General features: G+C 50.4%; 1 long non-coding RNA gene across 6 annotated transcripts in view; it reads left to right on the top strand.

The window, feature by feature from the left end:
* Nucleotides 1-6752, top strand: part of LOC109444591 (uncharacterized) — a 212406-nt gene extending 205654 nt beyond the window's left edge. For 5 of the 6 annotated variants that reach the window (XR_012491268.2, XR_002136893.3, XR_012491267.2 and 2 more), the window contains 3 exons: nucleotides 685-776; nucleotides 3077-3142; nucleotides 5026-6752. This is a non-coding gene — a long non-coding RNA (uncharacterized LOC109444591). Of the gene's footprint in view, nucleotides 1-684; nucleotides 777-3076; nucleotides 3143-3470; nucleotides 3616-5025 lie in introns of all 6 variants that reach the window. The other variant, XR_012491265.2, reaches the window with a different exon arrangement.
* The last annotated feature ends 5827 nt before the right edge of the window (nucleotides 6753-12579 follow it).

Genomic DNA, 12579 nt, shown 5'->3' with positions numbered 1-12579 from the left:
TCCTTGCCACCATTCTTTTAGGAATCAACACCTAATTAATGTAACCTTTCCCTGGTCACCGGACCTGGCGGTGGCTTCTGACTTCTCACTACACTAAATAAGTCTGTGGTGAACATCTGTGCGCATTTTCGCTATTTCTGATTATTTCCTCTGTCTAGAATTCCCGGAAAGAGACTAGGGGGGGTCAGAGAGCATGAGCGTTCTTACTGCCTGTTAATACCTGTGACCTAACTGTTTTCCAGAAGGGTTCAGCTGATATACATGTCCCCCCCACCCCGCCCCAAAGGACATGAGGTCCGTTGTGGAGCCAGGGTAACGATGCTAACATTCAAAATCACTGCCTCCAGTGGCCAAAAGTGAGTCATAGATAGTCACTTTGATAGTTCTCGAATAAAAGACAACAAGAAGAAATCATTAACCACAGAGCAGAGGAACCTAGAATGATCGGTTGTCACTCAAGGGGTCTGAGTCGCAAGCAATAGAATTTACCACTCTGGCTAGTTTACATGGAGGAGTTTATTCAAGATTACTGGGTGGTTCATAGAACGAGGCCCAGGTTTTCTGGAAGAGCTGCCCAGTGAGCCTGCTTTCTCCCCCAGGACTCCTCCCACCGCATCGCCTAACCAGCTCCGCTCTCCACGCCTCTTCTCCCGTGCTCCTCATCTAATTGCGTGTCTCTCGCAGGCATATCCGACTGGGGAAGCCCAAGTTCCAAGCCTGCACCGAGCTGCAAGGGAGGCCGGGAAAGCAAGTGTTCCTGCATCTCCCTCGGGAAGGTACAGTTACTAGGGTAGGAACTTCCCTGAAAGAAATATGGAAGGTGCAAGGCAGCCAGAAGTAGGGCAAAGCTTAGCTCCACAAGCAAAGACCCGCTGGGCTTGTGGGAGGAATGTGAAAATGTTTCTGGCCTCACTTTTGAAATTTCTCCTCCATGGATGGTGAAAGAACAGCAGGGAGAAGTAAAGATGCAAGGATATCCTTCCCGTTTGTGTCACCCTTGCAGCTTACCCGGCTCTGCAAGGGCTGAGTTAAAGCTGGGAACCCACGTCCCTCACTTGCCCCCTTCTCGCCCCACTACCCATGGCCAGCAAGCCAACCTGGATGTCATTACGTGAGGTAGATGTGTCTCCCTGACCACTGACCACACCCTTCAGGAGGAGGGTCTGTCTGCCTTACCCACTGTACTACCCCCAGCATCCAGAAGGGGGCTGGCACACAGTAGGTGCTCAAGAGATGAATCTTGAATGAATAAATGAATGATGGCAGTCAGCTCTCCGCCTTGGAAGGAATCTTGGAATCCTGGAACTAACATTTATTGATTCAATCAATACTTCCAAAGTATATACAACGTTCCAGGCTTTGTTTTAGGTGCTGGGGATACTATGGAGAGAAAAACAAAAACAAGTTCGTATCCTCCTAGTGGGGGAGATGGACAATCAATAGGAAAAACCCACAGTAGTAAAATAACGTAAATACTATGATAGCAGGTATTGGTCAATGTTTCATGAAGAAATGCAAAGCTGGGTAAGTGACTTAGAGATCTAACGTAGAAAAATGGTTGAGGAAGTCCTCTCTGAGAAAGTGACATTGGAGCAGAGACTGAAGCAGGTAAGCTGAGTGCGTGTCTGAGGGAAGCATATTCCAGGCACAGGGAACAGCCAGTGCAAAGGCCTTGAGGTAGGAATGAGCTTTCCGTTTTCCACAAAGCAGCCAGGGAGGCAAGGGTTACACCAACTTTCCCAACTTCTGCAAGTCTGCAGAACCCTTGACTGGCGGAAACGGTGGGGTGGGGGTGGGATGAGTTCTTCACTCTCAAACTTCTCTGGAAAAACATGATGTCAGGGCCAGACAGTAAATCTTGACTTGTCCCCGAAGACAATGGGCCCAAGAAACCAGTGAAGTGTCATGCTGAAAGTAAATGGCCAAAGGGCTGGGGCATGGGCAGATCATATGGAATTTGTTAACAGATCTGGTTTGAAGAAGAATTTCCCAGTGAGGGGCAGAAGCTTCTGGCCAGCATCAAAAAGACGTTTATTGTGGTGCCTCCGTGCAGACAAGAAAAATGGAGATTTGCTGAAATGTGGGAAGATGGAGCTGAAACGTTCAGTGACAAAATAGGTCACAGGATAGTGCGATGTATTGTACCATCCCTTTTGGAAATTCACTCACTCACTCACTCATTCATTCATTCATTCATTCATTCATTTGGAAGCTATTCATTACAGGCCTACTGTGTGCTGGTGCTCTGCTGGGTGTGGGGAGCCCACTAGCAATGGCCGTCCCTTTCTCCTCGCACTCACTGCACGATGGGGAAGGCAGATAATGATCAGATCAGTACACAAACATCATCACAAACTTGGAAAGTCACTAAGAAGATATACCTGATGCTTCAAGAATGTGCACGGACATGAAGTGATGGAAAAAGCCTGCAAGGATATACTCCAAATTGTTAAAGGGGTAGTAAGATTTCAGGTGATTCTGCTTTCCTTATGTTCCCCTTTCTTTTTTGATTGTCTGTTCTCATGTTTTTATAATGTCAAACTTTATAACTGAGTGAATTATAAAAACACAAACAAAACCAAAATGAAGAGAAGCGTTGGAAATCATGTGTCCAAAGATGATTTGAACGCCAGGAAAGGAAGGAAGGACACGCAAGAAACTGCTAACTGTTTGTTTCTGGGAAGGGGAGCCCGAGGCAGGGGTGGGAGAAAGCCTCACTTCTCACTAGACACCCTTTAAACCTTTTGAGTGGCATGTATTCAAAAAAACAATAATAATATAATAAGCACAGGTATTTTTAAGTGGAACTTCAAGTTGGGTTTTATTTTTATGAAAAATGAAAAAGCAGGCAACAGGAGGATCACAATATAAATATGTTAATTGAGCTGAATTTCCACGAAAACCTTAGAGTGGGTCTCCCTGGATGACCTTGTTTTCTTCTCTGTACTTTTCTATATCACCTATATGAGAAGAATAAGAGACAAGAAAAAAGTCTACTGTGCTTTACAAACATTGTTTTCCTTAGTCCTCACAACAACCCTCTAAGGCATGTATGTTTATTATTCCCACTTGACAGATGAAGAAACTGAGGCTCAACAGGTGAAGCCACTGGCCCGAGGTCACACAACTGGATTTGACCCAGGTTTGTCTAACCCCAAAGTCTCTTTAAACCAGGATGCTCAGGTGCCCTTCAAAATGTCCTCAAGGAAATTGCATTGCTTTGAAAATGGGGGGTGGGGGGGGGGAGAAAAGCAAACAAACCAAACAAGAAATGTTACATTTTTTTAACCACTTATTCAAGCTCTGATGGGGACTGAGACCAACTGGGCTTGGGGAGGGTTTCTCGGCAGGGATATTGTTTGTATTTTGGGTGAGGTGCTCCTTTGTTGTACCTGTCCCCCTCCCCATGGCACATCCCTGCCCTCTAAACAACAGCTGTGCACCCCCCCTCCCAATCATGTGTCACCCAGACTCCCGCACCCCTCTCTGAGTCTTCCGCTGTTGAGAACTGCTGGATGGGACCCTGTGATAACACTGAGCTCCTGCTGTGGGCCAGGCACCCCTGTAAGAGCTGACCCTCCTGCAGGTTGGAGAGACAGGTGCCTCAATGGAGAGGTGAGGCTCAGAGAGGCTGGGTGACTTGCCCAAGGGCACACAGTCAGAACTCGGCTCTAGGTCTTGTCCCCTTTCTGTACTGTCTCCCCTCTGGGACCAGGCAACAGCTGTCTCTTGTAGGTGGGGGGCAGGGGGCAGGAGGCAAATGATCTGCAACCCCAGGCTCACAGGCCAGGCAGCCACCAAGTGCCCACCATTCTCAAGCCAGCTGAGGCCAGGCGGGAGAACTGAAGCCCCAAGCTGTTGCAAGGCTGGGCAGGCAGCCACCACAGTGGGGACCGGGAAGGCGTGCCCTCCCTCCGCCTGCCCGGCAGCGGCCCGTGGCCGCCGGCCAGGACTTGCCTGACGTCAGGGTCTGACCAGGGACATAATGTGCTGGCGTCAGGACAAGGGCTGGCTGCAGGGAGACAGGGCCGCGAGGCGGGGCGGTCAGAGGGAGATGGGGGGGGGGAGAAAAGGAGAGAGAGGGAGAGAGAGAGACAGACAGAGAGAGAGGGAGAGGAGAGGAGAGGAGAGGAGAGAGAGAGAGAGAGAGAGAGGAGAGAGGAACAACAGAGAAAGAGGTGGAGAGACAGTGGGTGGGACGGGGTAAAGTGCAAGCTCTGGAGACCCCAGTGATGGGTTGGGATTTGATCCTGCCCCTGTGGGCTGGTGCCTCACCACTCAGGTCCTCTGATTTCTTACCTGGGCAATGGGATCCTGACTCATTTGGGGAGGGGACACAGTGCCCCCTCCATGATGGAGTTGGCAGGAGTCAGTCTACACAACGTGCTTTGGCAGAGCCGTCAGGCAGTAAGTGCTCAGTAAACTGGAGGGGACTGTAAGAGGGCGTTGGGTAGAGAAGGGAAGAGAAACGGTGGACGTGGGCATTGATTCTGTGCAAAACAGCCTTCATTCCACAGCACCCCCTTCCATGCGGCTGCTGAGTGCCCCCCTTCCCACCCCCTGCAGGACTCGGGCCCGAGGCCACCAGCACAGACCTTGGCCTGGCCTTGCCTGTCTCGGGGCCCAACCCCCTGTTTATAGACCCAAGAAGGCCATGATCCCAGGGCCATCACGTCACCAGAGCCAAACAAGGCCGGGCTCTGGTCACTTCTGGCCTTCCAGCCTCATCGTCCCTTATCCAGCTTAATTATTAAATGGCCCCGCAGGGCTGAGGGGCTGAGCCAGCTGCCCTCCCACCTGGGCAGCTGTGCCAGCATGTCCCTCATTACTACAGGGGCCCACATTCTGGAGACTCCAACTAGCCCTTGCAAAGAGCCCCTTCTCTGGCTCCCACTTTTTCTAGGGGTCTTCCTCAGCCTCAGCCTCAGCCTCCCCATTTATTGAGCACTCACTGTGTCCAGGGGAAGGTCCCTCATCCTCCTGGCAGCCCCAAGAGAATGAGCGCTATTATTATTCCATTTACAGATGAGGAAACTGAGGCTCACAGACCTAGTCACTTGCACGAGGCCGCCTGCTAACAAGTGGCAGGGCCAGGAGTCGCACCTGGCGGCCCTCTGCACCAGACGGCAGCTCCCATCTCCGGAGCAGCTGCCAGGGGCCGAGCTCGGAGCCAGAAGCTTTGCCCACATCATGTCCTCCCATCCTCAGATGGTCCTCTGAGGCAGCGACGGGCGATTTTGTCCCCCAGGACACTTTAGGCCATATCTGGGGACAGCTTGGGTTGTCACACTGGGGAAATGCTACTGGCACCTAGTGGGTAGAGGCCGGGGGTGCTGCTCAGTGCAAGACTCAGGACAACCCCAGAGCAGACAGTCATCTGGCCCCAAATGGCACTGAGCGTGACAGTCCTGCTGTGAGGGAATTTGTTACGATCTCCATTTTACAGGGGTGGAAACTGAGGCACACACCGAGAGAGCACCCCTCTCCCAAGTGGCCCACTCCATGCCCCTGCTCTTCACCAGGAGACCCACTGCCAGTCCCGATGGCTCCTGTCCTTGGGAGACCCCTGCCTCTACTCCAGGCTCCTCTAAGTCCTTGTTTGCCTGGTCTAAATGCTGCCTCACCACCTTTTTACGTAAGAATACAATGTTTTAATCACTGAAAGTAGATCAAGCCAGAAAGTCACAAGGAAGGTGAGAATGCCTTGAAATGAATTTATATTTTATCCACAGTAGCATTGAGGACATTTTACGTTGATCACCCATGGATTCATTCAGCAAGTGTTGTCTGAGCGCCCACTATGTCCCAGGCGCTGTCCTTGGCGGGAGATACAGCCAACACCAGCTGGGTCTTTAAGAGCCAACAGTCTACTGGGGAAAGTGGACAAGACACAAGAAAACAAATAGACAAGATCGTTTCAGACTGTGCTAAATGTGACCATAGGGAGAGGGAAGGGCCGCTCCCAAGAAGGCGGTGTTCCAGAAGACCTTTCTGAGGAGGTAAGACCTAAAGGTTGGCAAGGAACCTTGGCCAGAGGCAGAGGGAACGGTGTGTGCAAAGGTCCTGAGGCAGGAGCTTCCAGGACTGTTGGGGCAGGAGGCCTGTGGCTGAAGCCAAGTGAGGAGGGAGGTGATGAGGTTGGAGTTACAAGTAAGAAGCGCACAGACGTGCAGGCTGTGTGGCCACTGCAATGTACTTGGCATGTACTGTGAGGAAGGTGGGAGTCGTGGGAGGATTTGAGCAGAAGAGGCCCAGCGCGGACTTAGGTTCTAAAAGGATCCCTTTGGATCCTGTGGTCAGCTGAACAGTGCCCCTCAAAGAGGTCCACATCTTAATCCCCCACACCTGTGCATGTCACTTGATATGGCGAAAGGAACTTTTCAGCTGTGTCGTTAGTTAAGGACCTTGAGGTGGGAAGATTATCCTGGAGGGTCCGAGGGTTCAGTGTGATCCTAGGAGTCCTTACAAGATGGAGGAAGAGGGAGGTGTGACGACAGAAAATGAGAAGGCAGAGAGAAGAAAGAAAAGGACAGAAATAGAGACGGGAGGATGGAGGAAGGGGCCACAAGCCAAGGAATGCAGGTGACTGACCACTAGGAGCTGAAAAAGGCAAGGAAATAACTTCTCGGGAGCCTTTAGCAGGAAGCAGCCCTGTCAACACCTTCACTTCAGCCCGGTGGGACTGACTTCGGAGAAGTCAGACTTCTGACTTCCGGAACTGCAAGAAAATAAATTTGTGTTATTTTAAGCCACTAAGTTTGTCGTCATTTGTTACAGCAGCCAGAGGAAACTCATGCAGGTGCTGTGAGGAAGACAGATTGTAGGAGAGTGAGGCAGGAACCGGGGAGGGGGCTACTGCAATCGTCCAGGCAGGAAACCAGTGTGGATGGAGGGAAGCGGGTGCATTCATGAGAGCCTTGTTTATAGGCGGGACACTGCAGGGGAGGAGGAGGAGGTAGCGGGGTCCCTGGCTCACTCATTCATTCCTGGGCTGCTGCCCGGGGACACAGAGCTGCCACCACGTGGTTCCTGCTCTGAGGAAGAATTCAGCTGGAGGAGGCCCAGAAATAGTTCCAGCGTGATGGGAGGGACCAGGCTTAGCTGTCCCAGGACCTCGCATCTCACGCCATTCACGTCTCTGTCCAAATATCCTCCCCTCAGGGAGGCCACCCTGATTACTCCGTCTCATGCCCTCGCCCTTCCCCAGCTTTCGTTTGCTTTGTGTGTCGTGTAGCCCTCCTGCAGGCTACACGTTTGTCTGTTGCTTTGCTGTCTGGCTCTCCCACGCCATCATCAGCCCCATGAGAAGAAGGACTTTGCCCAGTTTCTTTACGGCCAAATCCCCAGCACCCAGGAGCAGCCTGGCATGAGAGGTGCTCAGCACACAGGTGTGGATGCATGAATCCATATCCCCATTTTCCAATGAGGACACCAAGGAAAACTTATAGCAAGGGAATTGATTCACACAGGGTCACACCGTTACTAAGTGTGGTCCAGGATTTGAACCCAGAACTGATTCCACGGTTTGCACTAAAAAGCCCACTTTCTCTTAACACCAGTGACACTGCCAGCATGCCAGCAATTTCTCTTGGTGGGGTGTAGGGCTCTATCCTTTCTGAGATGCCAGTCATTCTAAATTCAGCACCTCAGAACCTGCAGAGCCCCTGACCTGCCTGAGGGGCTTCCTGGACAGGAAAATGGGGCTCAGAGAGGCTGGGATCCTCCCCAAGGTGCACAGCTTTCCACCCTCCTCCAGATCCCACAATTGAGGTCTTCTCTCACATTTCCAGCATGCTCTGAGCCCCTGAGAAAAAAGAAAGAGCTGCTTGGCCTGAAAGGCACAGTAGGTGTAGATCACACCGCCCATTGCCCTGGTTGAACCAGGCGACACCTTGAGCTGGGAGCTCCTGAGAAATGAGGGTTGGGGGTTAGGATCTGGGGCAGTGAAGTCCCAGCTGTGTGACCCGCTCCCCTGCTGTGTGAACTCAGGCAAGTGGCCTCCCCTCTCTGGCCCAGGGCTCTTCCCATCACTCCAACTAAAATTCTGGACAGCGGAGATAAAGTTCTATTGAGCACATTTTAAAATAAAAAGACCCGGAGCATATTCTAGCTGATATTTTATATTAGCTTGTACTTCTTAGGGCATACAAATGTAGTCATAATAAAATATTATGGACTTAATTTGAAAAAATCAACAATAAACAAAAGAGGAGTTTATTTTTCTCTTGTGTGAATGAAGTCCAGATGTAGGCAGTTCAGGCCTGGTTTGGCGACTCCCCAAAGCTCTCAGTGTCCCAGGCTTCTTCCTGTTCACCATTCTGCCATCCCTAGGCTATCGCCTTCCTTCTCACGATCCAAGATGGAGGTCACAGTGCCAGGCTCCTCATCTGCCTACCAGGTGACAGGAAAAACAAAAGATAATGAGTAAAGGGCGGGCAACAGCTGAATCTCCAGAAACTGCCACATACACTCCCAGTTATAACCCATTGGCCAGAATTTGGTTACATGGCCACACCTAGCATGTTACCCTGGAAATAAGACCTAACCAGAAAATAAGCCCTAGCATGATTTTTCAGGATGATATCCCCTGAACATAAGCCCTAATGCATCTTTTGGAGCAAAAATTAATATAAGATCTGGTCTTATTTTCAGGGAAACACGGTAGCTGCAAGGGAAGCTGGAAAAAGCTGTCTTTATTCTGCAAAGCCATGAACTCAGCTAGCAGTCCATCAGATATTTATAAATAAATGAGATAATTTCAGATAGTGATACATGTCATGAAGGAGCAAAACTGGGTGACCTGAGGGAGACTGTGTTGAGGGAGGGTCTCTCTGAGGTGACATGGCTGAGACATACAGATGAGAAGGCTGCGGGGTGCAAGCATTCCAGGCACACCGTGAGGCAGGAACAAGCCTGGCATGGTGAAGAAATAGAAAGGAGGTCCATTTGGCTGGAGCTGAGATAGAGCTGGGAGCATAACTGGGAGGAGCCAAGGTCAGAGAGGTCAGCCAGGCTAGATCCTGGGGGACACCATGAGGCCTGGAGCAGGGTTTGGGATTTTTTCCTAAGTACAATGGGGAGACATGGAGGGTTGAGCTGAGGAAGACTTGACCAGCTGTGATATCCCTTTGAGAGGATGCTGCGCTCCCTGGGCCTGCAAAATTTACCCGGAACTCTTCAGAGAGCCCATTCATTCATTCATTCATTCATTCATTCATTCAGTGAATGGGCTATAATAGCAGAAATGACCCTCAGGAGAAGAGCAGACAGACTGAGCAAACATACACACATATCAATACAGCTCACAGGTGGTGTGAGCACTTTGAAAAGAGGATCAGGGCCACGAGAGAGTCCAAGTTCATCTGGGGGACAGACCTTCCAATGGGAGGTGATATTTGAATTGAAATTTGAATCACAAGGAAGCATTATCTTGGTGAGGCCTAGAGAGGAGGGAAAGAGAACATTCCAGGTGGAGGGAACAGCTTGTGCAAAGGCCTGGAGGCAGAGAGAGAATTACGTGTTTGAGAAACTCATCAGACTCTGGCCTGGCAAGAGGGTGAGAGGGGAGGTAAGCAGAGGTCAGATCTCAGAAAGCTGGGAGGAGGGACTCAGGGTTTCCATGCTCAGGGCAGGATGATTTAGTAAGAACTTTGACCCCAAATCCCTGGGATGGGCCTGTGGCTGGATCGAAGACAAGCAGGGACCTAGATCTCCTCAGAGGGTATTTACAGGCTCGCTGATGACATGGCTGCTGCCTTCCTGTGGCTTGCTAGTCACTGGGCTATGTGCAGGTATGTTCCACCCTTGCTCCCAGCCAAGAGCACCCTCTGACTCAGCCTCCTGCCCCAGCCACCCCCTCCCATCACCACCAAGGCTGCTGTCCTCACCCTCATCCCTCCTTTCCAAGGCTCCACAGAATTGCATGACCCTGGCTCCCAGAAGAACATCTACATCTCCAATCAAACCTGCCCATTTCACAGAGGGAGCAACTGAGGCCCCATGAGGAAGAGGCCCTTCCCCCGAAGTCTCACTCAAATGTTGGAAAAGAGCCAAGGCCTGGTGCCAGGTCTCCTGATGCTTGGCCCTCAATGTTCATGTTGTTTAATTTAAAAAGAAGAAGAGAAGGAGGGAAAAAGGGAGGGAAAGAAGGAAGGAAAGAGGAGAGGGAGGGAGGGAAGGAGGGAGGAAGAGCTTGAGAAAGTCTAATTCAAATTGAAATTCTAAGTGTGAGCTCTTCCCAGCGGAGGGAAAGGAATTAGCGTATACTCCCTATGTGCCAAGCACCCTACCTATGTCACCTTGTTCCGTGGAATCCTCACAGCTCCACAGTGAGATGAATACGATCACATCCTCTAAATGGTTTGGAAAACAGAGAGGCTATCCAACCCACCCACCATCACACAGCAGTTACCTGGAAGAGAGGAGATCTGAATCTGGGTCAGGCCGTAATTCCTAGCCCCAAGCCCTCTCCACTTGCCAAAGCTGCCTCCAGCTCAGCCTCTCCTCTGCTTCCCTCCTTGTAGCAGTTGCAGCCTCCTCTTTCAAAGGTAAACAACTGAGGTTTTTTCTTGGCTGCCCACAAGGCTGCAGATCTGTTTCCTTTGGCCCATGTGGCATTTTAATAAAATGTGAGCCAATGTTCACAAATCAGGAGAATTTTACATAAAAACCCAGATTTCTACCTCTCTTAAAACGTTGGAAGATATGACTGCTGGGTCCACGTTCTGCCTGACAACAATCAACTGGAGCTGGGAGGGTTTGAAGGGGATGCTTCAGTTCCCCACAGTCCCCACCTCTCCCTACTGCCTCCCACCCCTAAACAAAATGGTTCTGCTTTTAAGAACGAGAGAATCAAATGGGGTCATAGTGTAAACTTTAGCTTCTTCTATAAATCTCACTAACACGGCAGTAAAGGGATGAAAACAGAAAAGGGCACAAATGTACAAGGATGGAGAATAAGCAAAAGAAGACAGAGGACTGATGCAACCCAGGTTTTAGAAACTGGAAGACAGTGTTTCGCCAGGGCTCCTCATCTTGGATCCTAGTCCTGGCTCTCTCTGGAGCCAGCTGTGTGGCCTTAGGAAAGTCCTTTCCCCTCTCTGGGCCTCAGGTTCCTTGCAGTTTAGGGGAATCTGGGTATGTATGGAAGCAGGGGCTATGGGTCCTTTGCTCCCCTTGAGAAATGATCCAGAAAACCTTTGGGTTACTTTGGATAAACTAAAGGGTATGGGTTTCAGGGGTCGAAGGAAACTCATAGGTCCTGGAGGTGCAGGTCAACTTCCAACATCCTCCACTAAAGGAGAGTCTCAAAACTGATAAATTGCAATGAGTGATAGTAAAATGATGTGTGGGAAAGAGGAACAAGGAAGAATGACGGCTTTGAGCTCCTATGGGATGCCTGACACTTTATATACATTTTCTTACTTTATTTTCTTATTCTCTGTGTGACCTTGGAGGAGTACTTAACCACACTGTACCTTAGTTTCCCTATCTACAAAATGGGATGTAGTTGAGACTGCTAGTTGTCCCTTGGTATCCTGCCCAACTTCCATAGTAGTAATGGACTTGAAGCTGAGCATGGGGCTGTTTCAATAAAGACTACATTTCCCAGCCTCCCTTGCAGTTAGATGTGGCCATGTGACCAAATTTTGACCAATAAGATGTGATCAAGCAATATAGCCAACTTCCAGGTTGTACATCAAAGGGAAGGGCTAAGCCTTTCCGGCTTTCCTTTTCCCACTCTCTGGAATGTGGAAATGAGGTGGAGGCATCTTGCACCATGAGACCAGCGCAACACCCTAAGGAGGGGAGAACAACAGTAGCAGCCTGAGTACAACAAAATGGAGCTGACACATCAGCCCCAACTAAGTTTGTTTTGAAGACTCAATGCATCGACACATGTAAATCAGTGAACACAGGGCTTGGAACAAAGTAAGCTCTTGTGTAAGTACTTGTGGGTCCAATGCAGTGCTTCTCAATCAGGTGTGATTCTCTACCCTAGGGGACATTCAGTAATGCCTGGAAACATTTTTGATTGTCATGACTGGGACAGGGGACCTGCCTCTGGCACATAGTGAGTAGAGGCCGGGGATGCTGCTAAACATCCCACAATGCCTCCACCACCGAGAATTAAATATCCACCCCCAAATGTCACTGGTGCCCCAGTGAAGGAACCTGATCTAATGGGGTGATGCCCACCACTTACTAGTGAGCGGTAGTGGGAGGCTTCACAGGTTCTAGAGAATGAGCAGGACTCTGATTTCTCCAGCTGAAAGTCATCTATTTGCCCCGCTGCGTCATTATATCGCTCACCCTCTCTGTCTGCACAGGCCCAGTCGTGGGATGAGGGGATTTGCATCAGGGGAAACTATAACCTCATCGTGTTTCTGCAGCTCAGTCCTTGCCGTCTCCCACCTCTCCCGAGGTGGCGAGGGACGTGTTCAAACAGCTCTGCCTTCCTCCCCATCCACCCTGTTGCCAGCCAGACCAGTTTCCGGGTGGTTGGCGGAGGGCATGGTGCCATCCAAATGTGGTCCAGTTTTCCCAAGTGGGGGAAGGAGGGCAGGGTTTTGCTCCTGG

The sequence above is a fragment of the Rhinolophus sinicus genome, chromosome 13 (genome assembly GCF_057876585.1).
Source record: "Rhinolophus sinicus isolate RSI-liver-muscle chromosome 13, RSI-T2T, whole genome shotgun sequence".
In the NCBI taxonomy this organism is placed as follows: Eukaryota; Metazoa; Chordata; class Mammalia; order Chiroptera; family Rhinolophidae; genus Rhinolophus; species Rhinolophus sinicus.
Note: the sequence above shows the minus strand (reverse complement) of the source record. Positions and strands in the feature narration are given on the sequence as shown.